This window comes from Passer domesticus, chromosome 3 (assembly GCF_036417665.1).
Source record: "Passer domesticus isolate bPasDom1 chromosome 3, bPasDom1.hap1, whole genome shotgun sequence".
NCBI classification, from domain to species: Eukaryota; Metazoa; Chordata; class Aves; order Passeriformes; family Passeridae; genus Passer; species Passer domesticus.
The window spans coordinates 108,881,899-108,905,671 of record NC_087476.1 but is presented as its reverse complement, the minus strand read 5'-3'; the positions used below and the strand labels follow the sequence as shown (position 1 = coordinate 108,905,671).

The window sequence follows — 23,773 nt, the reverse complement described above, 5'->3', positions numbered from 1 at the left end:
TCTTTATTCTACTCTTCCACCTGCTATTTTCTTCTTCATCTTAATGTAATTCATGTTAAAAAAAACCAACCAACCACCACCAACAACAATGAAAAACCCCAGCTGTATCTTTATATTACTGGCTATACTCAAGTCACATTTGCTCAATATAAATAAAGGCAGAATTTATAAAGGTAAATTTTGTTAAAAAATACCTTAAAAAATTTCCTCAGATATTTACAAGGGATTCCACTGCACAGTATTTGAGGCTGCTGATACAATGGTCACACATCCCCCTTGAGTCACCAATACCATCGAAACACCAGATTTCTAGAACCTTCTCATGCAGGCTTCTGCACACCTTTTCCCAAAATTTTTTAGCATTGTATCTTTGAAGGAGCTCCATGACTGTGAAGGTCCTGACAACAGACCTCTTTAAAAAAAGCCAAAGCTGCTGATTTTCCTTCAGCTATGCTGGTACAACTGCTTATAAGGCATGCAAAGGAAAATGTTCAATTTAAAACCAGTTCAATTCCATGAACCAGCACACCAAGCAACCCTACAAGCAGTTTGCCAGTGCAATTATGCTAGTGATGCAAGGACAGAATGAGAGCTGTGTCAGCTGGCAGGGCTGCCAAAAAGATGACTCCTAAAACTGCATTCTCAGGAGAGATGTAATGAGAATTTCTGATATGGGCAAGGCTTTTTCAGCTGGAGTCAGCTGGGCACAACAGCTCCACAAGGAGAGGATACCTCAGAATGTGCCTGGAACAGTCCTGTTTCTCCCCAGCATAACAGTAGAAGCTGAGTGGACAGTGTGACCAAGCAAGTCTATTTTCTACCAGTCAACTCCCCTGAGACATCTGTACTCATTCCTTTTCCCCTCTCTTCAGCCCCCTGCACTCCAATACCACAGATGTTGCGTAAGAGTTGCTGAACAAACACAAGGCTGGCATATTAAAAGTAACCCCAACCAGTCACAGTTTACATTAATATGCCAGACTATAATCTGGGATGATTCAACTTGTTTTTGTAAGCAGCAGAGGCTGGAACAATGAGAGGCATCTCACAGTGACATGTTCCTCACAGACCAAGCCACGCTTGCAGGCTTTGCTCTCCTGTTCTGCCCGTTCTCTGTTCCCCATATGCTCAGGAGGGGAAACAACCTTTCCTCTGCCAACTCATCTGGGAGGCCAAATCAGCAGCAGCACCTCAGCATGCTCCAAATAGCTTGCACTGAGTTATAGGCAGGTAAACAGCAGATTTTTCTAGTCTTTTTTTCTCTCTGAAGAAAAGGCTGGGGACAGAGCAATGGTTATCAGGGGTCATGGTTATCAGTGGTTATAGATATCCGTGCAGCCACTGGAGACAAAGGAGTGAACAAACTGAAGACTCTGGCAAACATCTTTGTCCTTTCGGAATAAAATGGGATTGTAGGAAATCTGAAAATTTAAATTCACTGCATTGCTTGGCCACAGCCCTGAAAAGTGAGGCATACTGTGTCAGATGAAAATCAAAAGGCAAATTTAGGCACAAATTAACACAAGGCCACACGATAACTCCATCTCTGTGGACTGAAAGGCCATAAACCTGACAAATTCCAAACCAAGTTGATGATGATGACCAAGACAATGATGAAGAGAAAGAAGAAGAATGGTATTTTCACAAAAAGATGTACTAAAAGCTGTTAAAGACTGGGCTTCTACAATAAAACCCAGAAGCACTGCAGTCACTACCCATCCCATTCCTGCCAGGAAGAAGGCCTTTCACATTAGACTACCACTACCCAACTCCTAAAGTAAATACGGAATAGCAAAAAAATCAATACATACTCTTAATCAAATTATCATAATCAGAGAGAACTGCCATTGACTGCATGCAAAATGCAATTGCATTTGCATACATGTCAGAGCCATGGCTCCTGTTCAACACAAACAAACTTATTAGATCTGAAGAAGTTTAAAAGTTTTTGAGAACTCTTTGTTTGGGTCCTTTATAAGCAGAAAAATCCCAATTGCAAAAACCCTGTGCAGGTAGAGAAATCCTATACATAAATTCCTTTAAAAATACTTTTGTTTCTGGAGGCGGTATCTAGAACATGAACCAGACTTCTCTGTACAGCCAAGTATTGCAGTACTTAAGGCCTTAAATAGTTTATTCATTGTTTACACTGCTTTTGAATGTGAATGCTGAAAGACTGAGGGAAAGGCTAAAGGATACAATTGCTCTAGTTCAGTGTGCCAGTTCTTGAGCAGGGCAGATTATCAGCAGACAAATGCAATAGTGCAATACCATTTGTACCCCTAATTCTCTTTTCCTTGGCAACAAAGGGGTTCTCACCCTGTTGCAGAATGGCTAAGCTGCTTGTGATATTGGGATTTCACACTCAGTCCTGCACTGATGCAAGGTACAGCTCAGTGCCAATGGTGGACTTGCACCAATTTCAGTTTTCCTCCATTTGTCAACTGTACCCTGTGGATCTGCCACATAAGCCACTGAATTGTTCCCAAAGCAGAGGCAGCACAAGAACCACAACAACCATCCCAAGGTAAATTGTCCCAGATTGTGCATCAGATCCCTGAGGCACTTTATGCCCCTGTAAGCCCAGTTTAAAAGTAGCAGCATTTGGCACCCACTGACTGATTAACACATATAATCCACCTTAAGGGGAGCCTGAAGATATTGCTGAGAGTTTGATGAATCCATCACACTGATTGCCTAATGCAGGTGGTCACACATGATCTTTCCTTTCCATGTAGATTTGCACAGCAAACATGAAAGAAATAGTAAAAATTCCTTTGTATTATGAAAGGGATTTAAGAAAATGAGTTCCTTCTTAAAAAACAAAAAAGCCTGTTAAACTGCTGTGTTGCCTTGCAGTAGTAATTTGTAGCTGTGCCACTTGATATTCTTTAGAAGGCAAACACTATTCCAACACCCACTTTCGCTCAGGGTGAACTGAGATTTCTCTTTGCCAAGCTACGACACAGATGGGAGTCCCAACAACGTAAGGCTCTGTCTAATTCAAAGGATCCAAAATAATAAAAAGTTTAAGATAGGAGAAACAAATAGCAGCGCTGAAGCATATTATGTGCAAAAATCTTCCAGGGACTCATGAAAGGAAAGAATGATTAACTTTGTTTTCAGGCTTTATATGCTGATCAATCAATGCAGCATGACTCAATAGAAGAGGAGGCTTTGCTTTTAGGCAGAAACAGAGCAAAAACTAAGGTAAAGGGGATGGTTTTCTGTATAAGCTGTGGCACAAAACCTCTTTTTACAAACTGGCAAGAAGTCCAGAATCAGAGAGGCTCTAGCTCTGTACTGCTACAGGCCATCAAGTGTTATTCAAGACATTTTTCTTTTCTTCATTTTCAGACTTCACTTTCTTCTCTTTGTCGCTCTGATCCCACCTGACAGAACAAGGCAGACTTCCTGCTCTGCCTTACAGTCTTCTGCCATTTCAGTGCAGCTATTGATAGGATCAGTCAGGATCAGTCTTCCTGAAGAAAGTCCAGCTATGTCTGTCGTGCCAGGAGTCAATTTCTGCTCATTCATGTGCAGGTGGGCCGGTGGCCCAAAAGTGAGACAAGGGCATTCTCTGAAGATGCAAGCTTTGGACAGCTAAATGGTGAAGGCCACAGACAAAGTCCAATTTTTCAAAACCTATTCAAAATGTCCATTCCAAGGAACAGAGATATCAGTGTCTTCACTGATATCAATGAAGGGGAAGAACCTTTAAAAATGTTAAGAGAAAGAAAGTCTTTGGCAATTTTTCCTAGCTTCATCCTTAAAGAAACTGGCATAATCTTTTTACTTTGTCCAAATATCTGTAGATGTAACATACTTCCAAAGATCTGTAGTTGTAGACGTAACATACTTCAGTTATAGCAATTAAGGTGAGAAGCAACTGAATGTATGTTCCTACAAAATGAATCAGGCAACCTTTCTGATCTAACCTACAGCAAGTAATTCAGCCTACTGGACAATTTATTTGTCAGCTACATATTGGAAATGTCATTTGTTCTTTTTATGTCACTAAATGACTCCCAAATTTATGTGGGTTTGGATATAGATGTTATATTGTACACAATGAATAAGCAAAGTAAACAATTGATAGCAGGTAAAATCCTTCTTGGAACAATATTTATATTGTAGGGATTACATCAGTCTTTATCAAAAGTGAAATTTTTGTACTCCATAAAACTGTGGTTAGTCTCTGTCTTTAAAAACTTCAATATCTTCTCATAAACAGAATGCTAACAAAAATGTGAAATTTTATGTTTGGGTTACCTCTCTAGAAACAAACCAGTAATTATATTCCTTATTCAAGCATATTTCTTATATTTAACACTACTGATGTTAATATATAAATAGTATCTAAATGAGTTACCTGAGCAAAAAGAGGATCTGAATTCTGATTTAACTTGCGATTAAGTTATCCTTTGTTCCACAGAGAGAAAATGCTCATAATAAAATTATTGCCTCAAATCTTCCATCCTTCCCTTCCAAAACCAAACCTGATATTTACATTTCCTTTGTCTTCTGCAATTTGATGAATGTTAACCATGCTTGTGTTCACAGGGACAAATAAAGATGACAACCAAGGAAGCAATTACAATAAAGGTCTGATCTGCTTCCACTAAAAAATATACTTCAGCTTCTAAACAATATGCTACTCAAATGGAATAAACCCTACCTGACACTAAAATTACCAATGTTTGTCATGTCTGAGCACATTTTTGGCCTATATTAAACAGGCAAGTATTGCCTTTATCAAGTCTCCTAAAAGATAAAGAACATTTAGTGGCTTAAAAAGCAAGTCCATGTAGTAGTGTGTTTCTGCCACTTCCTCTTAAAGAGAGAGTTCTGGGCACTTGTAAACTGTGAATTTTTTTTATTTTTTTTTTAAATGGCATCTTGATTCTTGGTGGATTTCAGTGGCGGTTGTGTTTGCAGCTTTGAAGTCTCCTCCAGGTCTGTCATTTGGTAAGGCTGTTGATGGGTGCCTGGGGTGCTTTGTCCTCCGGGAGGCTATTTTCCTTTAATTCATCTCTGATTAGACACAATTTATGCATTTTCATCTGTTTTATGTAAAGATCAAAGGGATCATGGTTCCCAATGTCGACCCTATTATAGACAAAAGGGGAAGGCTGCACATTTTTTCTTGGTTGCAGTTTAAGCCTCAAAGCACCCGTTCATACTACGCAGTTCTTATATCTCTCATAAACCCATGTTTTATATGGAGACCCATTTGCTTGCCTGTAAACACCTGCATGCTTTTATATTTATATAAAACAAAATCGAGGGTTGAAATTCCCATTCTCAAATCTGCTACAATAATTTTTGCCCAATGAGAACAAAGAGATAAAAGTTTAAAATCAATATTGCCATAACAATACTCCTCTTACCAGTCCCATTAATAAATCTATGGAACTTCATCTAATCACAAACTGACATAGCTGGCCCTGCATCAGAAAGTCTGTTCAAAGCTTTCTCAATACAGTTTTTCTGTCTCCAAGTTACAACAAAGACTGACTTTTATGCGATTTAAACAGAAATTATTCCCAACACGAAGATAAATTTAAAATTTATTCCAATAGAATCGATATCTAGTAAGCCTTGATATGAATGACATTGATATTAACACTGTTGTCACCAAAACAAGAGAAAAAATATAGATGTCACCAAAACTTACCTGAAGTGAAAAGACTTCTAAAATTAAGGAAGATCTATTCTATTACCATTTTTTTAAGCAAACTCAATACATATGCCAGCAAACGTGCTGAGATGGGAAACTTCCAGGATGTCATCCCAAGCCACTAAACATGCACTGTAAATATAAATGTCACTTCTCACTTCCAGACAATTGACTACCTCTGCATAAGGCTCAAATCTTCCTTTGTCTCACTAATCATGCATAGAAAGAGGGAGAAAATACTGTGAAGGCAGATAGAAAGTGGGGAAAGCCCTCCAAAAATCCACTTTTTTTGGAAGAGGCATAGCACTATTTTTGGGAAGGCTTCTCCCCTGGCAACATGAGGAGAACAAAGACTGCCTTGGTGGCTCATGATATTAAAGAATTAGGATTGCACTTCGTCAGCAATGTCCAGAAGAGGATGTTCCCAAATGAGGGACTCATAATAAATGGTGGCTCTTACCTTAAGGATAGTGGAGTCTACCCCTACCAAGGTTGGAAAGTTTGTTAAAATAATTATGGTCATTCTCTCACTGGAGTGACAGAGGGGCCGCATAAATCAAGTGAGGTACACAAAAAGAGCATTGTAAAAAAGATGCCCAAGAACTGTACAGCTTATTTGTTATCAAGATAATCCTAAGCAGACAAGAGTATTTAGACTTTATACTTTAAAAAACAGAAAGAAAAAATCTATCATATTGTAAATGACTGTAATTTTCTGCTCCAGGCCAAGGTTTTTGCTCAACCTGAGTTACCACATGCCACTTGAAAAAATAAATTAAAAAAAAAAACAACCCACCATCACTTCAGGGAAGTGATGAAACTTATGAAACTTGTGACATTTGCTATGGATTAAAAGGAAATAATTCTCAAATGCATTACAATGTTCCCATGTACTTGCATTCTTCCGTAGCAGCCATCGCTGGGATTTTGCTCATAATTCCCAATCTCCCAGAGCCATGCATGTGGTAACTCATGGGCAGTGCAAACAGAGAGGAGAGATCCCAGTGTTCACTACAAGGTAATTGCTATTTTTTCTCCTTTGCAACACAGTATTGCCCTTAAAAACACTTAAAAGCCTGGAAAGCCACAGTGACAAACAAGACAGGCTGATTTCTCAGCTTGCATCATTAACACCACCACAATAAACTCTGGTTTTGATAGTTTCTAATACATCAAACCGAAAGAACAGGCAGAAGAGGCACTAACACACATCCCTGCCCTGCCAAAACACAGAAAACTACAACTTACAGGACAATTCAAGCAATAATTATGGTAAAGAACCTCAGGCTGTCAATCTTATCCATAGTAAAAAACAATAACTAAGTTCTTGGAAAATGTGTCTGAAATTAAGACAAATTCTAAGCAAAAATAGCTATAGCAAAAGAAACACCACTGACAAAAAACCCACAGTTAGCAGAGTTCTTGAAATTTCAACAGGCAAGGAAACTTATGAGGTATTTAGGCATGAACATTCCAGAAGAAATTGAAAGACTACAAGAAGAAAAAGTTAGGTGCTGCTTTAAAAAGACAAATATTACCTTGAGAAAATATGTAAATGTTCAAATTCATTTCTAGGGAGAAAGAACGCTTTTCCTTTTTCAGGTCTGACTTTCCCCTTGCCCAGGGATCCCTTAAACTGCATTCAGAGACATGTAATCAAGTTTATATGGTAAAGGAATGGGGAAAAAACTGCCCAAGGGCTAAAGGAAGGTCCTGTTTGGCAGAAGGCAGTGGGGCAGGGGGAGACCCAGTGAAGAACCCTTACCTTTCCTCTCAGAAAGTTGTTAAAAGACCTTGTTTGATTTTTAGCAGAATTCAGTGTCCTTTACTGCTTAACAGAATTCAAGAAGAAAAATTACTTCAGGATCTTTTCAAATCTGAAAGGATAACACTGAAATTCTACATGTAATAAATTGACACACTAAAAAAAAGGAACCAGGAATTAAATGCCTGTTGCTTGTTGCTTGCCTTTCTTTTTTTTAAATCACTTTATGATCCTTTGAAACCATGAAAGAAATTTCCATGGATTTTCCTCTGAGACCTCAGACCAAGACATTTGAAAAAAAAAAGGAGGAAACGGGTGGCTTGACTGGAAATAGTTTATTCTTTATGAAAACCAAAAATTTGTCTGCTGAAAGTAGTTAGCCCAGTTCTCCTCTTGTGGAATTCAATAATTCACTCCAAACAATTTGTGATAAAAAGGGCTCAGTTTGAACAATATTTCCAGCTCAAAACACTGATGCGTTCAAAGTTCTGATTAGACAGCCAAAATGGAATAGAGAATAGAGATTATATGTTTCTATATATTGCAACTAGAAAACAAAATATGCTGCCCTCAAGTGAATAAGCCGTTCATCAGAATACTGAAAAAGTAAAATTTACAAATTTCTCCCACCCCTGCAGTAATTTCAAATTTAAAAAAATGAAGAATTACACTGTGACTACAGTGAAGTTTTTCAAGCCTATTTTAAAATACAGTAAGAAAACAAATTCTTTTAAAAGCAAACTGAAGAGCACAACATGATACAAAAACTGTATTTTTATTCTAATGAACACTATTTTCAAATTCCCTGTTTTCCTGGTTAGGCAAATAAAGACAGCAATAGGATTACAATGATATACTTTTAGTTTTGCAGTCAGGTGTCTAATAAATCACTCTAAAACCCCTTTAGCAATTAAAATTAAAAAGCTTGTTCTAGATAGAGATATGCAATTTTATTCAGCAGGCTTTTAGAAATAAAATCCAGTTTAAAAAAAAACCCCTTTTGTTCTCAAGCGTTTACATCTCGGATTAATTTTTAAAGTTTTCTATAAATCTTCAACATTGTTCAGATATATAACCTAAACATGAAGTGTGGCAAAAGTCGACAAGTTAATTTATTGCACCCTGTAATCAACAATCTACGCTGATCTTCAGAAAAGATAAACTAAAAAATAGTTGCTCGTTCTGTAAAGGAGATAAAAGCAAATGGGAAACTCTGAAAGTGTTCCAGAAATGCAAATGCATACATCATTTGTGCTAAAGGCAACACCAACATTCTCCCTCAAACGAAGCCATTTATCAACATGTAAGAACAAGGAGGCATTCTTCTGTCAGCAGAAAACAAAGGAAACATCGCCCATGATGAATAAGTGAGTTTTGAAAACAAAATGGCAACAAGAATTACGCACTACCTAAAAATTTATTTTCAGTGTTCTTGTATGCCACAACACATACAGGTTGTAATCCAAAGGACAGACAAAACAGTGAAGGACACTGCAACGTGTCTGATTTTCTGTGCATTGGTGATGTACAAGCCCAACCTCATATTCCCAAACCTCCATATTAGGTTCCTCACTTTTCCATTGAGTTTCCCAAATTCCTTCTACATAACATTCAGCTTGTTCACTTCTTTGTAGCCATGCCCTTCAGTTCCCTTTCCTTCCTCTCCTCTGCCACTACATGCAACTCTGGTGCCAGACAAGCACAAAGCAGCACACCATGGCTTCTGGAGCCTCCTCAGCCACAAGGAGCTGCATAGTTAATGACTGAAATCAAAGGCCAAATTGGAAAAAAATCCTTGAGCTCAGGTCACAGTTTTCTTGAGCAGTCTGGGGAAGGGAACACCTTGCATTTGCTTGAATTTTAAAAAAACACATTCAAATTTGAAGCTTTTAAGATCTCTACCTTATCCACCAAATGCATTAAGTCAGCTAACATGCCCCAGAAATGAATGTGGAATGGAAGGTAGTGAACGTGTGAATTGGAAGGTAGACTGTGTGAACTTGTCCCTTCAGGTAATCCCAAAAAAATGCTGTGTCCTTACTCAGCAGATTTTACTCATATAAGACAGGTGATAATAAAAAAACCAAGAAGGGAAATAACAGTGTTCTGGATATAGATGCATCCGTTATCTATCTGCAAATTAGGGCTGTTACTTTGAGCTAAGTGTTTAGTTCATCATTTGAAGAAAGGAAAACCTCTCAGGTAGATTTCTTATTAAATACCTAAGATTGCAAAGCCAAATTAATTCTATTATATATCTATATATATGTATGTGTATATATATTATATATATAATATTTTAGCACTTCATATTTACTGATTTAAACCATAATCTCAATAGAGACAAAAACACAGTTTTCATGACCAACAGAATTAGTATTTGCTCACTCCAGAAGAGTAAATTTTTACAAACCCCAGCTTGAAATCTATTTTTGGCCCATTCCACATCTGTTTAGCTTTAACACTGACTTGCAAAAGTGTGTAACTTTTCGAAATTATCCATTAAATGATACAACATAGTCATTAAAAACACCCACTCTTCAAAGCTCTGAAAGATCTATTACAGGGTAGTCATGTAGGGTGAGCAACATTCTGCTTGCTCCCTGCACCTCCCAAAGTATGTTATCCCATCCCACTGCTGAAATAAGTATGTAAATCCATAGTCACATTTCACTTTTGAAAATGAGAGCACTTATAAATTGGCATTAGAACCCTGAATTTAGACACTATGATTATGACAAAACTCCACTGTTCATAAGACATGGTACTAGGCAATAAATGCCATTCCCTGATTCGTTTTTGAACAATGCAACATCTTAATAACAAAAAGAAATGTTATCCAGGCTCTGAGGAAGGATGCATGGATGAGTGATAGGATAAAGTATCTTCAGATACTTTAGAAGAATGAAGGGTAACTCATTGTCCCCAGAAAGAAAAGGTGAAAATAGCAATGCATCTCTACCTGGTGAAAGCCATATGTATTTCAGGATTTTTTTCTGCACCTTTTCTAAAACTTAGGCAAAAATTAGAACAAAATTTTATTATTAATGCAAAGCAGCTGTAATAAGTGTCACAAAACCTACTTTTTGGTGTGCATGGATATGCCTTTCCCCAGAGGAATAAAGCTCCTTATACCCTATTTCTGCCATATCCAACCACAAACCTAGGCAGATCCACTTTTTCATCACTTAGACTTTACAGCAAAAGTGTGCCCTGGAGCAACAATCCTAAAAGGCAAACAATAACTCATTTCATAGCTCTTACTTAAGTGCAGAAAGTGAATTCTTTCTGTGTATTTCTCAGAATCAGAAAGAAGTGGCACACATGAAAATATTTGTCAAGTAAAACCTGGGAGAGGTCCAAGAACACTTGAAGGTGTCAACAGGACTTGGAGGGGCAAAAGCCACTCAATTTTTTTTTCTGCACAGAGAACAGGACAATAGTTGTCATGCTGAGGAAGCTGCCTCAGTTCTTGCTGAGCTCATTCCTGCTCTCACATTTCCAGGCACCAACTGCAGTTAAGAAAAAAAAAAATCCCACAGCTTTTTATTATTTTTTTCATACTGATTCATCAAGATAGTTGTATCTTTTTGCAGCATGATGAGTGCCTAATTACAATGATTCAAATCTCTTGTCACCTTCAGGCTAGACTACAGATAGCAATGGGTTTTAGCCAGAGCAGATAGGGAAAATGAACTTGACACAGCACGCAATGGCTTGTTAAGCACAATATAATTTAAAAACATCACTCCCCTTTTTAGTCTAGCCAGGAGGAGGGAGAAAAATCACATGATTTTGAGTTCAAAGTTGCTAAATCCCTTCTTCAGCAGGGGAACATGCTTGTCTGATTACATTTTCAGGTTGAATGCATTTGTCACTCTATCACCTTTCTCCACATTCAGTCCTGTTTTGAGCCCTGTTGGTTTCAGAGAGCTCTTTCTCCTCCTAATATCACTGTAATTTCTCAGAAGTTCCTTCAGTCTACTCCCATTTTCCTTCTTGGGAAATTGTCATATGCAGGCTGGGCCCTCTAGTGCATGGTGATGTTAATGCACCACATTCCCAGTGCTCTTGGCTTTGTTTTCCTCTACCAAGCAACTTCTGTCAGGGCACCTACTCCATGCAGAAGCCTTTTTCAAAGGGACCCTATTTTGCTTTCACAGCTTCAAAAGAAGGAGGAGTTGTCTGAGCGACACCACTCTGGCTGTCCTGTGGCTTATTGCCAAGACTCAAACTCAAGCACTCAGTCCCCTGAATGGCATCTTCTGCTAAATCCCTGCAAAAAGAGCATCAAAAGCCCAGCAATAAACCTGGGAGATGAGGACAGAGAAGCAGCTTCCTCACCAGACACAGAAGTTCAGAACTTGAATCTACTCAATACTTCCAGTACAGGTCATTTCTGAAGCCAATGACCTGCACTACCTTTGAGATCAGAGGGCTGCACACAATGGGCCACCATGGGGGCTCTCCTTGCTGTGCTTTCAGCTTTGGCTTAAGACCGAGAAAAAACCCCTGAGGCTTCCTCAATCACTCTGCTGCATGCCCCATCCAAACCCTTCAGCATTTAGAAAACCATCTTGATGCTCCTCTACCACATTTTTGATTCCTCAGGTTCTATTTCACGACCATTAACTTAATTATCCATATAATCTCAAACCATTTGCTTGTCTTTCACTTTTTGTTTCTTAGGATAAAAAGGACCTTGCTAACAGGCAAAACTGGAGATGATTAAAATGCTTTAAATAAAACCCCTGCAATTATACTTAGAAAACTCAGATATTTTTACATGACTTTAAAAATTTAGGTTTTTAAAGTAATGAGTGAAATGTCTTTAAAATATGCAGCATTATGTACATAACCAAAATTTTCACTGACAAAGCCTGCAATAGTCCAAAGGGAAAACATAACAAAACATAACATAATAAAGAAACTGGCAATGGTACAATTAGTGTGAATGGCATCAGAATAATCTGCATAAATTCTTAACACAACATATAACTTCACTCTGTCTGTATGACCTCTAAACTGATAAACCCCCATTTTTAAAAAAAAAATTTAAACACATCATCAAAGATCACCAGTCATAGATACGAATGTCATCTGTATGAATGACTGCTCTTTACATCCTGATGAAGTTTTTCAGCCACAATCATTAACAAAGAAAAAGGAAGTCAATTAAATAGAAACTGTCAGTATAGCCCAAGCTGCACATTTTGTTACAACTTCCCAGGTTACTGACAATTGAATGCACCTCTTGACTGCATCACACCCAGGATATGTTGTTGAAAACAAGATGTATTTTGTTTTGGTTTTTTAAATAGCTTTTAAAACAGCTTCCGCCTTCCTAGTTTTGGAGGAGAAAAAGTCATTATAAGAATCTTGTAAACGTCACAGAACATGAGGGAATAGCATACAAGTGACCAAATGTGCTAATAGGCTTGGAGTTAGCTGATGAAATCATTGCAAAGTGGAAGCATTTTGAAACTTTTTTTCCTTTCACCTCAACATTAATTTAAAGTCTTCTTTTAAAACCTTCAAAAAGTGTTCATGCTCTTTCAAGCTGTGTATATGATTTGTGTCCAACAGGTGCAACAAAATATGAAGAAGTTTATGAAAACCAAGAATGGGCTTAGGTTTAACTGCTGCAGATACATTTAACATAAGGATCATAACCTGTCCTCATGGATTTTTAAATGAAACAGAGTTAAATTTATACCCCTGACATTTAGCATAATGGAATAACAACTATTTATGGTTTCCCTGTCAATTCTGGTAGTAAAACTCTGGATGTGGTCATATAAATTATAAATCTGCATTGTTATCTGGAAAACAAAATGATTATAATAATTTTCTGCTATTACAAGCAATTGTCTTTAATTACCTCAATATATATTACTTAATTGCCTGAAAAGACAGAATGTCAGCATGAATAGCATTGGTTTGGCAGCCCCAAATTATGAACAGCCATTGAAATAGTGCACATTCTTTCTATTCCTTTCCTCAAATATATGAGATTTCACATAAGCTTGCCTACCTTGATATGTAACAAAATTTAAAAATTGAAATATTAAGGAATCAGACAATGCCAAAAATTTCAAGTGGTGTGTTCAGCTCTTTTAATTATTAATCACTTCACAATTTGACCCCATCTTTCTACCAACCCATTTCTTATGTGGTTCCAATTTACACCACGGGTAAATGGCAATGTAATGGAAACAGTGGTAGTGAGCACACAACCTAGAATGTGATAATTGTTCTGGAGACAGACATGCCTTTACAGCATCAGTCAATCACTGGCAAATAAGCTGCTTTCATGAAGTTTCAAAAAAAATTGTAGAATGAGAAAATTAAAAAAAAAATCATAGCAGTTGCTCATTACCATTATTTCTGTGACTCTATTATAGACCAGCTTTTGCAATCCTATAATCCCGCGTATTAAAAATAAACTTTTATAATTAACAAATTTTGGACTACAATTTCCAGCACAAAGATCATATTTCCCCCCCCTTTTTTTTTAAAACTTAAACACTTCTGTTTTGTGTTTGCATGGAAGGTTTTTGTAGCAGGAGCTTTCAGGGAAGGAAGCTGAGGAAGCTGCTGGAAGCTTTCCCTATATCCAGCAGAGCCAATGCCAGTTGGGTCCAGGAGGGATGCCTGCTGGCCAAGGCTCAGCCCATCAGCAATGGGCTCCATTGCCTCAGGAATAACACAGTTATTTCCTCATTATCCTACTCTGAGTTGATTGATTATAAATTAAACTGATTTCCCTGAGTCGAGTCTGTTTTGCCCATTACAGTAACTGGCTCTCCCTAGCCTTACCTTGACCTTTTTGTTGTATTTTCTCTCTCTCTGTCCCACTGAGCAGGCGAATGAGATAGGCTTTGGTGAGCACCTGATGTCCAGCCAGGGTCACCCCACCACAGCTTCATCCATGATCTCTCACCTATAATAAACACTGTTTAAAAATGCATTAATTCCAGACAGCGTGGAGCTATCTTCTCTCCAAACAGAGCTGTGACTGACCATTCTAGCTAACTGCAACACTTGCCTCCTTCCATTTTCACAGATGTAAAAGATACAATTTAATTAACTTATCCAAACAAGTGGCAGAGCAAAACAAAACCACTAAATGGCTGTGGCTGGGGGAAGTAATTTCCCCAGAGTTAAGTAATTTTTGTATTTTACTCAAACCTTTATTTTACATAAGTTTTTTAAGGACTGATACAATTTTATGGGTCTGATACAATTTTAGGGTCAGTCTCACTTCTGTCTGTGGATTTCTTTTCCCAAAATCTTTGTCTGAGTTGGGTTTGCTCAAATTAAAGTCACAGCTGCTGCTACAATTCTTGTGACGCTTCCTTTTCATGCACATTCATGTTAAGGGAAGCAGCAATATTTTCACCATTTTCATTATTCCTTTACTTTTAAACAGAAGGCCAACAGCATAATCTTCATACTAATCCATGAAACAGATTACAATTATATACATGTTAGAAAATATGCAGAATTTTCATTCTTCTGTTTCCTTGCCCTATTCAGCAAATACTGCAGTATTTCCTTTCATGATGATAACATTTCTTATCTCAGCAAAGAGATTTTTTTAAACTTCATTGTTAGAAATGCACTAGAATAACTAACTTACATGGCCTCAATTACAAAACAGCATTTGCTGCAGTTCATCCACGATGAGAGAGTTTTAAAATTCACAGCATGCCATCTGCTGAAAATCAAGCAGCAGCACTTCACAGGTAGGCCACTCCTGGAGCTTTATGCAAAGTCTGCACTCACATGTCCTTGAATTCAGAGTGACTAATAACCTCAGCAAGGTGCACATTTTAAAAGAACACTCATGCTGAAGTTGGCATTTATTCACTAGCATTATGGGTGGCATATTTTACAGGCTGCTTCTTAAGGAATATTCAAACACCTGCACATTGTGTGTCATTGCACTGGAGTTCAGCCACATGCTGAAGCTGTATGTGTTGCAGTTTTGGTAATCGGATTCAGAAAACAAGCATGACAGAGTGAAATTAATTTATTAAGTCATTTACTAAATAGGGATACTACTTGATATATTACAAAGGAGACAGACAGAAAAAGACACGTAAGGGGTTTCCCAATACCACATACAAAAAAAATTCTACCCCGAAAACAAATCAAAAAACCTCCAACGGGAAGAAGTTTATAAAGTTAAATATCATCACTGACAGATGCCAAAGAAGCCACTCCAGCAACATCTCTATAGAATATAAATCTTTAATTTACTCTTTGATGAAAAGTCAATTAATCAAGTCATTCTACAACAGTCCCAAGGAGTAAGGTCTGCTTACTGAGTATTTATTCAAATGAAACTCCCATCAATGTCACTGTTTCATAGCTGTCCCAATTCTGTATTTTAACACAAGAATGGCACTATGTTACAAGTTTTCCAGTACAAGTTTTCTTAGATTGAGTTCCACAGGAAGAGACCTCTGCCACAAGTTGAAGAATAACAAAGTTAACAGCACTCCTAAGAAGTAGGGGACTTTGCCAACAGTGTTCCAGGATCATTCTGGGCTTTCATATAACTTGTGTCACAAGCCGCATCTCATTCACTGACATTACATCACTATGACTTTTGTCTCAATTTCAACTTATTAATTACATTTACAAAGGAAATATTCCAATATCTGAAATTAAAAAAAAAAAAAAAAAGCTAACTGCACTCTGGGCTGTGTACAAAGAAAGAGAACTCTCTTTCTCTACTCTGCCCTGCTGAGACTACACCTGCAGTGCTGCATCCAGCTCTGAAGCCCCCAGCAAAGAAAGGTATGGGCCTGTTAGGGACAGATCTAAAAAAAGAGCCACCAAAAAGGATTGGAGGAAAGGAACAGCTCCCCTTTTTAAAAAGGTTGGGAGACTCGGGGTTTTTTAGCCTGGAGAAGAGAAGGCTCTGGGGAGACCTTATGACAGCCTATTAATACTTAAAGGGTGCCTTATCAGAAAGGGGGAGAGGGACTTTCTACATGAGGTCTGGAGTGACAAGACCAAGGGCAACAGTTCTTATCCAAAAGAGAGTAGATTTGGATTAGATACAAGGAAGAAATTCCTTACTCTGAGGAAGTGAGACACTGGAACAGGTTGCCCAGAAAAGCTGTGGATGCCCCAAGCCTGGCAGTATTCAAGGCCAGGTTGGATGGACCTTTGAGCAACCAGATCTAGTGGAAGGAGTTCACAGTGCATTGGACTTCAAAGGTCCCTTCCAGTCCAAACCATTTTGTGATTCTGTGACAAAAGCAGCAGACAACTCATTGCAATTCACTGCATCTTGTCAAGTTATTGGAACAAAAACTGGCAAAACAGTGGATTGGGAAGCAACTACTTAAATGCACAGATCAGGTACAAAAGAGCGGAAACAGCTTTGTAAATTAAGCTTTATATTTGTGCCTGCTTTTCTTTGTACTTCTATTTAAGGAACAGTCAATATAACCATTAAGAAAAAAAGAAAATTTTTAAATTGATGATAAAATTGGAAATAATGCCACATAATACCATGGTTTTGAAATCTGTACAGACCTATTCTTCCAGCACATATCTCTAATGCATTTTAAAAGCCTTCCATTTCTCAAGCAAGACAACCTCAATATCTACAAAACCACCTAAGTGTCTTCCAAAAATGTAGACTGTCCTTTACAGGTGCAGTTTTTAAAAGTTTAGTCATTTCTGTCTAAAAATTATGCTACCAGATGTTACTACACTGCAGTGGATACTCCTGTCTTAGAAGCACATTCAAATAGATAATAATCTCTCAGATTTCACTCAATACAAGATAATGGATCATTCTACTTACTCAGAAGTTTGGGTACAACTGCCTGGGACAATGGAAAAGAAGACACCTTATCAATGTTCAGTAGGTCTCAGTTCCCATGAAAAGGGATGTGGCAACTCAGAGCTCACCAGTGGCCCTCAGGAGGCAAGCTGATGTCCACCAGCACTGCAGAGGATTCCCAGTTTTCATTATAGGAACCAGTGGCATTCATTTAGCAAGGACAGAGCCTAGCACTGCAGTTAAATTAATGGTACTGTTAATGACACTTCATTAATTTATGTCCCACATAGCTACATTGAACAAATAAACCATCTGCAGTATGCTGCTGTTCTGAATTCTCTCTGCAGGTTTCAAGTCCTTGCATCACATTCCCCTCCAATCTAGATTGTCAGGGAGTCACAAGTGGTCCAGTTATACAGGCAACTGACCCACTACTGCTGAAAAAACTGCCTCCTGTGAAACTCCATGAAGGTAAGAAATATCACAGTATTGGCATCCTCCTGGACGTGACTCTGTGACAGTCAAGTGCAAACAGAAAAAAGTGAGCAGCGGGTGGAGAACAGCCCTATTTTATTTCTCTAAAGACCACAGATCTTATTTTTCCAACAGAAACACGGCACTTGTCCTTGTTCTGGCAACACTGAAATCCTTAGATGGTAAGAAATTCAAGCTAGTGATTTTATAAACCTTTTAGATATATTTTTATTCTTTCCCCCAAACCTTGTAAGCTGGGGATTCACTTCCAAAATAGCTTTCCTATCAAATAGAGCAGATATAGGTTATAAAACCCCAAAGATGTAATCAGCACTTTTTTATGGAAGTTGATTAACGGGTTTGCCAAATTACCCAGCCCAGAATTGTGTATATATATTATTAAACCCTATTTTGAGTTTGCATATTACCTTCCTTAAGAGTGCCATAGTTCCTCTGTTTGGTATTGTATATATTTACAAAGATACTCAAAAGTTTTTTCTTATTAAGAGAAAAATTGCATAGAATGAGAAAAACTTCTTAGGTAACTTTGGAATCTTTTAACTTGTAAATTAACAATGAAAGCACAGAGATAAGTCTTTGGGAATATATTTGAAGTCTTAATGAAAGGGTCAGATTACAAAAAGCCATAGTGGGAGTATTATATGAGGAAGCTTTAAAGTTAGTTGCAGTGTATTAAAAAAACAACATTCAAATAAATTATTTTTCACTGCAGTATGCCAAGTTTTTGGAGATAGAATTAAAATTGGGCTTTCATTTTAGACCAAGTAAAGCATAATACTAGACTATAATACTGCGTATACTAGTGAGATCCAAATGCCCACGGTGTTGCAAGAGAACATTTTCCCTCAGGCATTTGAAATGTAATGCTTCTTTAATATTCTCTGTTGGATATTGTTAGAATGGAATTTCAAATATTTCCTGCAATTTGAGTTAAAGATTACTGAATAATGCTGAGCAGCAGAAAATTTTTGAAGCGTACATCTAAAGCTGGCATAGTAGCTTAATGTCCTGTTGTTTCTTGCTTTAGCAAAATTAATTTCTTCAGTCTTCAACCACAAATTCACGCACCACCTGGAGATACAAACCCATAATTTAACTGTGGTGTATTTCTAGCTCCCTTGCCTAATACACACTGAGGCCAGACCCTGTCTGTCAGGCAACTATAACAGGAAAAGGCCATTTCAGAGCAATACTTTATATTCGCCCATATCAGACAGTAAGCAACTTCAAAAACACTATCTGGCCCATTATTGTAAATAAATGGGATTACAGGCCATGAAACAAAAGCATATTATATTATATTATATAGACAAGAGTAACACCTTTTCAATAGGACTCAAAACATTCAAAAGGCTTTTATTCAACTAAGGTGCGATTTTTTCACCATATTTGTGATAGTGCTTCACCATGGCTACTCTTTACAGGTAAGGGCAGATGGCCAGTTGAGCAGAAAGGCATAGCTGTATCATTCTAAAAGGAAACTAGAAAAACACAAACTGCAGTTATGATTCCTGTTGCTTGATTACTTCATGGAGAAGCCTCCACCACCCAAAGATGCAGCATCTTTCCACCATTTGTGTCATGATATAAGCGGTCAATTACACAATTTTCTTCTGTGGCCATTGCTCCCTTCTCATTCATACTTGGGCACATGACTACCTGAGTTCAAATTAACTAATTCCTCAATACCATCCCAGCCTGACAGGACAACTCTCAGTGACTTCATGACAGGCCCAAAAGTTTCTAACATTTTCTTCAAGTGTGAGCCTGAGGGCCATTCTCATGGGTTCCAACATAACCCTCACCAACACTGAACTAAAAGAAAAACAAAAAAATATATGCATGCCTGTTTTTGAGCAACAGGAAACTCCAAGTTATGTAGCACTGGTATGGACAATAGAGCCCACACAGCTGGAATTTTATTCAGAGATGGGGCTGTTTAGCCCTACAGTGTGCAACTGAATGAGTACAGGCATGTGCAGAGTACTTGTGTTTATGTGAGCAGAATGAATAAAGGAAATTTCTTCTTTCTTTACTCAAATATCAGTAGATACTGAATATGGCCAGTATTATAAGCATATATGTTACTAAAACCACCCATAGACTCTGCTGCTGCCTAAATATCAGTTTGGATAAGGTTTCCAAAAGCAGGCCAGATACCAAAATGAATTTGTTAAACAGCAGAAAAACCTCCAGACAGGAAACAAAGTGCTTAGTTGCCTCTTACACTTATTACTGATAAATTAATGTTTTAAAGTTATGTTTCACTTATGAATAATGCCATTAAGACAAAAAATTATCAGTCTTCTCTATCAGTAAAGAATTATATTTTATACAATTAACAAAAAATTTTAAAAATCAACACCATAACACATCATTTCTCTTTCTCTGGTATTTCTGTGGATATTTTCTTTGAAATACTGTTTAATTCTTGGGGGAAAAAAATGAAGAAAAATTTAGTTTGTATAGCGGCAGCTATTAAGAATTTGGTTCTGCAAAAATACAGAAATAAAGTCACATGGATGTTGTAAAACAAGCTGGAATATTTTAAGCAAACTATGTGTGACCATAATTCATAGAAATAAGCCTAATGAGAAAAACTCTTGTAATTGCACAAGAGATTTAGAATGGAAGAGCATTCATCAGTCATTCTGACATGGAAAGGATGGATAAAGGAAGCAGATGGATTCACCCATCTGCACTGCACCTAAAAAAGGGAAAGTCATCATTATGGTTGCTAGCTTCTTGCTCAAAATGAATAACCTCATTATCAGGTTATAATGAACAAATGCAAAAGAAAGTCTTACGAGAGAAAAAGCAAACATTTATTTTCAGAAGGACCTGTTTCCCTTGACTAAGTTGATTCACTTGACTAAATGCTTACCTCATTTAAAAAACTCACAAGGACATCAGCTTAATGTTTACATCTAGTGGAGGGAATGGGTGCTGGTGCTCATGTTGGGTTTTTTTTAATGTTGCAATGAATTAACTTTAAGAGTACAAGGTTTGCTTTGGTAGAACTTGAATTGTTACACAGGTCATCTCCTCTCTGGAACACCAACCTGCCTCTTCTCCTCCAGTGACATTAGTGAGTACAAAATCCACACACTGTTGTCACAAAGTCTCTGTTCAATCAAGAGAAAGACAGATTTGTGTTAAGGTAGAATACAGTAAACTACTTCTCATGCACCAGGAACACAACCTTTCTGTTCACTTTGCAATAATTCAGAGATCAACTTTGCTGAATTTACAGCCACTATGCCAAAGTTTTTGTGCCGTGCCTGATGTGGTTGCTTGATTTGTGGGTTGGTTTTGTTTGGCTTTGTTTTTAAACAGGGATTCTCTGCAGCCCAGACCTTGTAACAACTGTGAGAAGAAAACCCTCCAGAAGTGGTGCTCGGGTGGTGGATGAGGACAGATCTTCCAGGGTCCCTCAGCTCTGGGGGTGCCATTAGGAAGCCACTGTGCCACCACCCCCTCTGGTCAGTGATGGAGCCCTGAACTCCTTTGGGCACCAGAGCACCCACCTCGGGTCTGATGTGCACCCACACCAGAGGAGGCCTGAACCCTCAGTGTCCCTGCCAAACCTACAACACCTGCTCGTACTGTTGGCCTACTCAGGGAAAGCAAATAAAAAAGAACTTTCTGTTCACAATTTGTATTAATATTTGACTCATGAATAGTTCATAAAGATCACTAACACATATTACATGCAAGCTACAGATCATTTGTGTCTTTTCATAGGCAGCAGCCACATGAGTACAGGATATTATTGCATCATTGCTACCTGTTAAAAACATGCTGAAGGCTGTAGAAGTCAATTGACAATAACTATCTAACTTCAATTTAAAAAGCAACTAAGCTGTTAAGAAATTTAAAATAAGCAATATCCATAGAAGGTAAAATTTCTCTTTTAGAAATTAAGTTTTCACCACAGCAAAAACAAAATCTGGAATATAAATGGAATTTATAGATTAGCTTATTCATGACATTTAATGTCCATGCAGTACTACATGACTGAAGTTTAGAAATGAATGGTGAAAAATTCTGTTTGGGACATTAGCACTAGGAATTAAAAAAAAAAAGCTTAATTTTCTGACCTACTATTTTAATAGTTCTTCATATTTATATTTTTATAAAAATCTATTATAGATTTCTCACACACCTCACAAAATATTTTTTTATAATGTTTTACCTTACTTCTAAAAAATCTCTTACTATTATTCCCTTGGACCAGAACACAGAAGAGATTTACAAAACTCTTTCAATTCTAGCATTTCTAGGTTTGAGCCTGGCCACTATATAGTTAATTTTTCTTACATGGTCTTCTGCATTTTAAATGTTAATTATATCACACAGACTTAGCTACAAGAGACATGACTTGGTAACAACAATTCTAAGTAAATGTATAAGATAAGAAGCCTGTACAGACAGAGAGGTTGATAAAAAGAAAAATGTACAAATTATTTAAAATGAAGTGTAAAAACTTACCTAAAAATATTCATCAGTTTCTATAGATGGCAATGAAGTAAGAGAAAATCCCATCCAAAATACAGTTAAAGAAGACAGCCAGCTGTTAACAGAGAATAATTCATTTTAATTTTTTTAAAAAAATTAAGAGATAATTCTGGCAGACTACCCTTCAAAACTACTAGTTGCCTTGAAAAATAATACTTAATCTCCTGAAAATGGAGATTAAAACATCTTAATACTTTAGTGTGTTGTTTCATTACCGATTTCCACGTAATTCAGTATCTTTTGAATGCTAAAATTGCAAAGTGTATTTGAAAGTTAGCCCAGAGCCCAATTCACATGCACACTAAATTTCCATTACTTCATTTGCACAAAATGTTTATACTTATGCAGCTTTTTGGCTTACAGTGCTACACGAAAGTCTCATACTAATGAAACATTGGGGAGCATTAAAAAATATTTTTTTAAATTATATTTAAATTTTACTTGGAAAACATCAAAGCTTAACAAGTAGAAACAAAATATAAGAAGCAAATACTAGAACTCTTAAGTTTTGTTGACTTTAAAAATTACACCACATTCATAAAAGGCAAAATTTTACAGCATTTTTAGTTAAATCAGCACAGAAAACAACTGAATCCAACTTGATCTAATTATACTGGGATTGAAATAAACTGATAAACATGGTTCTGACAAACAAAAGCATTTACACATGGCTTTGTATCAAAACAAATCACTTTCAACACAAAGTAACAAGATTTGTTGTTATCTCCAACAGCAAATAATTCCAGGAGCACAAGCTTGGGTAGAAAAGGAGCAAGAATAAGGACAGTCATCTACACAAAAAAGTTTGAAAATTTCTTAACTGAAATCCATTAAATCAATACAATCTGTAAGCTAACACAGACAAATCAATTTACAGCCTGCCAACATTGATTCACCTGAAAATTGATAAGAAATCAATTAAACTGAACCAATTATGGTCAGCGGAAATTACCTTACGTGGGTCCACATCGGGTTTTGTGTATACTTAAATCTTAAACAATCTTAAATAGTGTTAATTAAGTCTGTACAGCGTCTGGGTGCAGAAAAGGTTAGGAGTCACCAGGGTAAAGCATCTTGGGACACTCTGGGAAACTCTGCGTTAAACAAGCTCCCTCCTCCTGAGCAAGCTTCCCTACGCTTCCCAGCAAGCCAGCCCTCAGCTATTTGGCTTTCGAACTCGTCCACGGAAGGGAACCTGGCTACGGGCTTCATTCCTATAAAACACACGGTCATTAATCGATACAAATCGGTGCAGCTCCACAGCTTGGAGAAAGCTGGGAGGGTAGGGGCTGCAGCCGGGCAGGCGGCTGGCCCCGCTGCAGAGGCTGCCGGCTCTCCCAGGCTCTCCCAGGCTTTCCAAGGCTCTCCAAGGCTTTCCAAGGCTCCCGGCACCTCCCGAGCCGCGGCACAAGCCGCCCCTCACACCCGCTGCCCCAGGGGAGCGGGCTCCCTTTCCCGTGGCAGGAGCGAAGAAGCTGCCTCGGGACACACGCTCCTTGCATTGCTT

At 37.7% G+C, this 23,773-nt stretch overlaps 1 protein-coding gene across 21 annotated transcripts in view; it reads right to left on the bottom strand.

Annotated features, from left to right (window-relative positions):
• The window catches only part of WDPCP (WD repeat containing planar cell polarity effector), a 147,791-nt gene that overhangs the window by 123,361 nt on the left and 657 nt on the right, over positions 1–23,773 (bottom strand). For 6 of the 21 annotated variants that reach the window (XM_064414973.1, XM_064414996.1, XM_064414994.1 and 3 more), the window contains exons 2-4: positions 22,240–22,321; positions 20,633–20,873; positions 14,265–14,400 (exon numbers count right to left, since the gene is read on the bottom strand). The gene's annotated coding sequence lies outside the window, so the exon portion shown is untranslated. Of the gene's footprint in view, positions 1–14,264; positions 14,401–17,274; positions 18,820–20,632; positions 20,874–22,239; positions 22,322–23,218; positions 23,481–23,773 lie in introns of all 21 variants that reach the window. The other 15 variants (XM_064414974.1, XM_064414978.1, XM_064414975.1 and 12 more) reach the window with 15 other exon arrangements.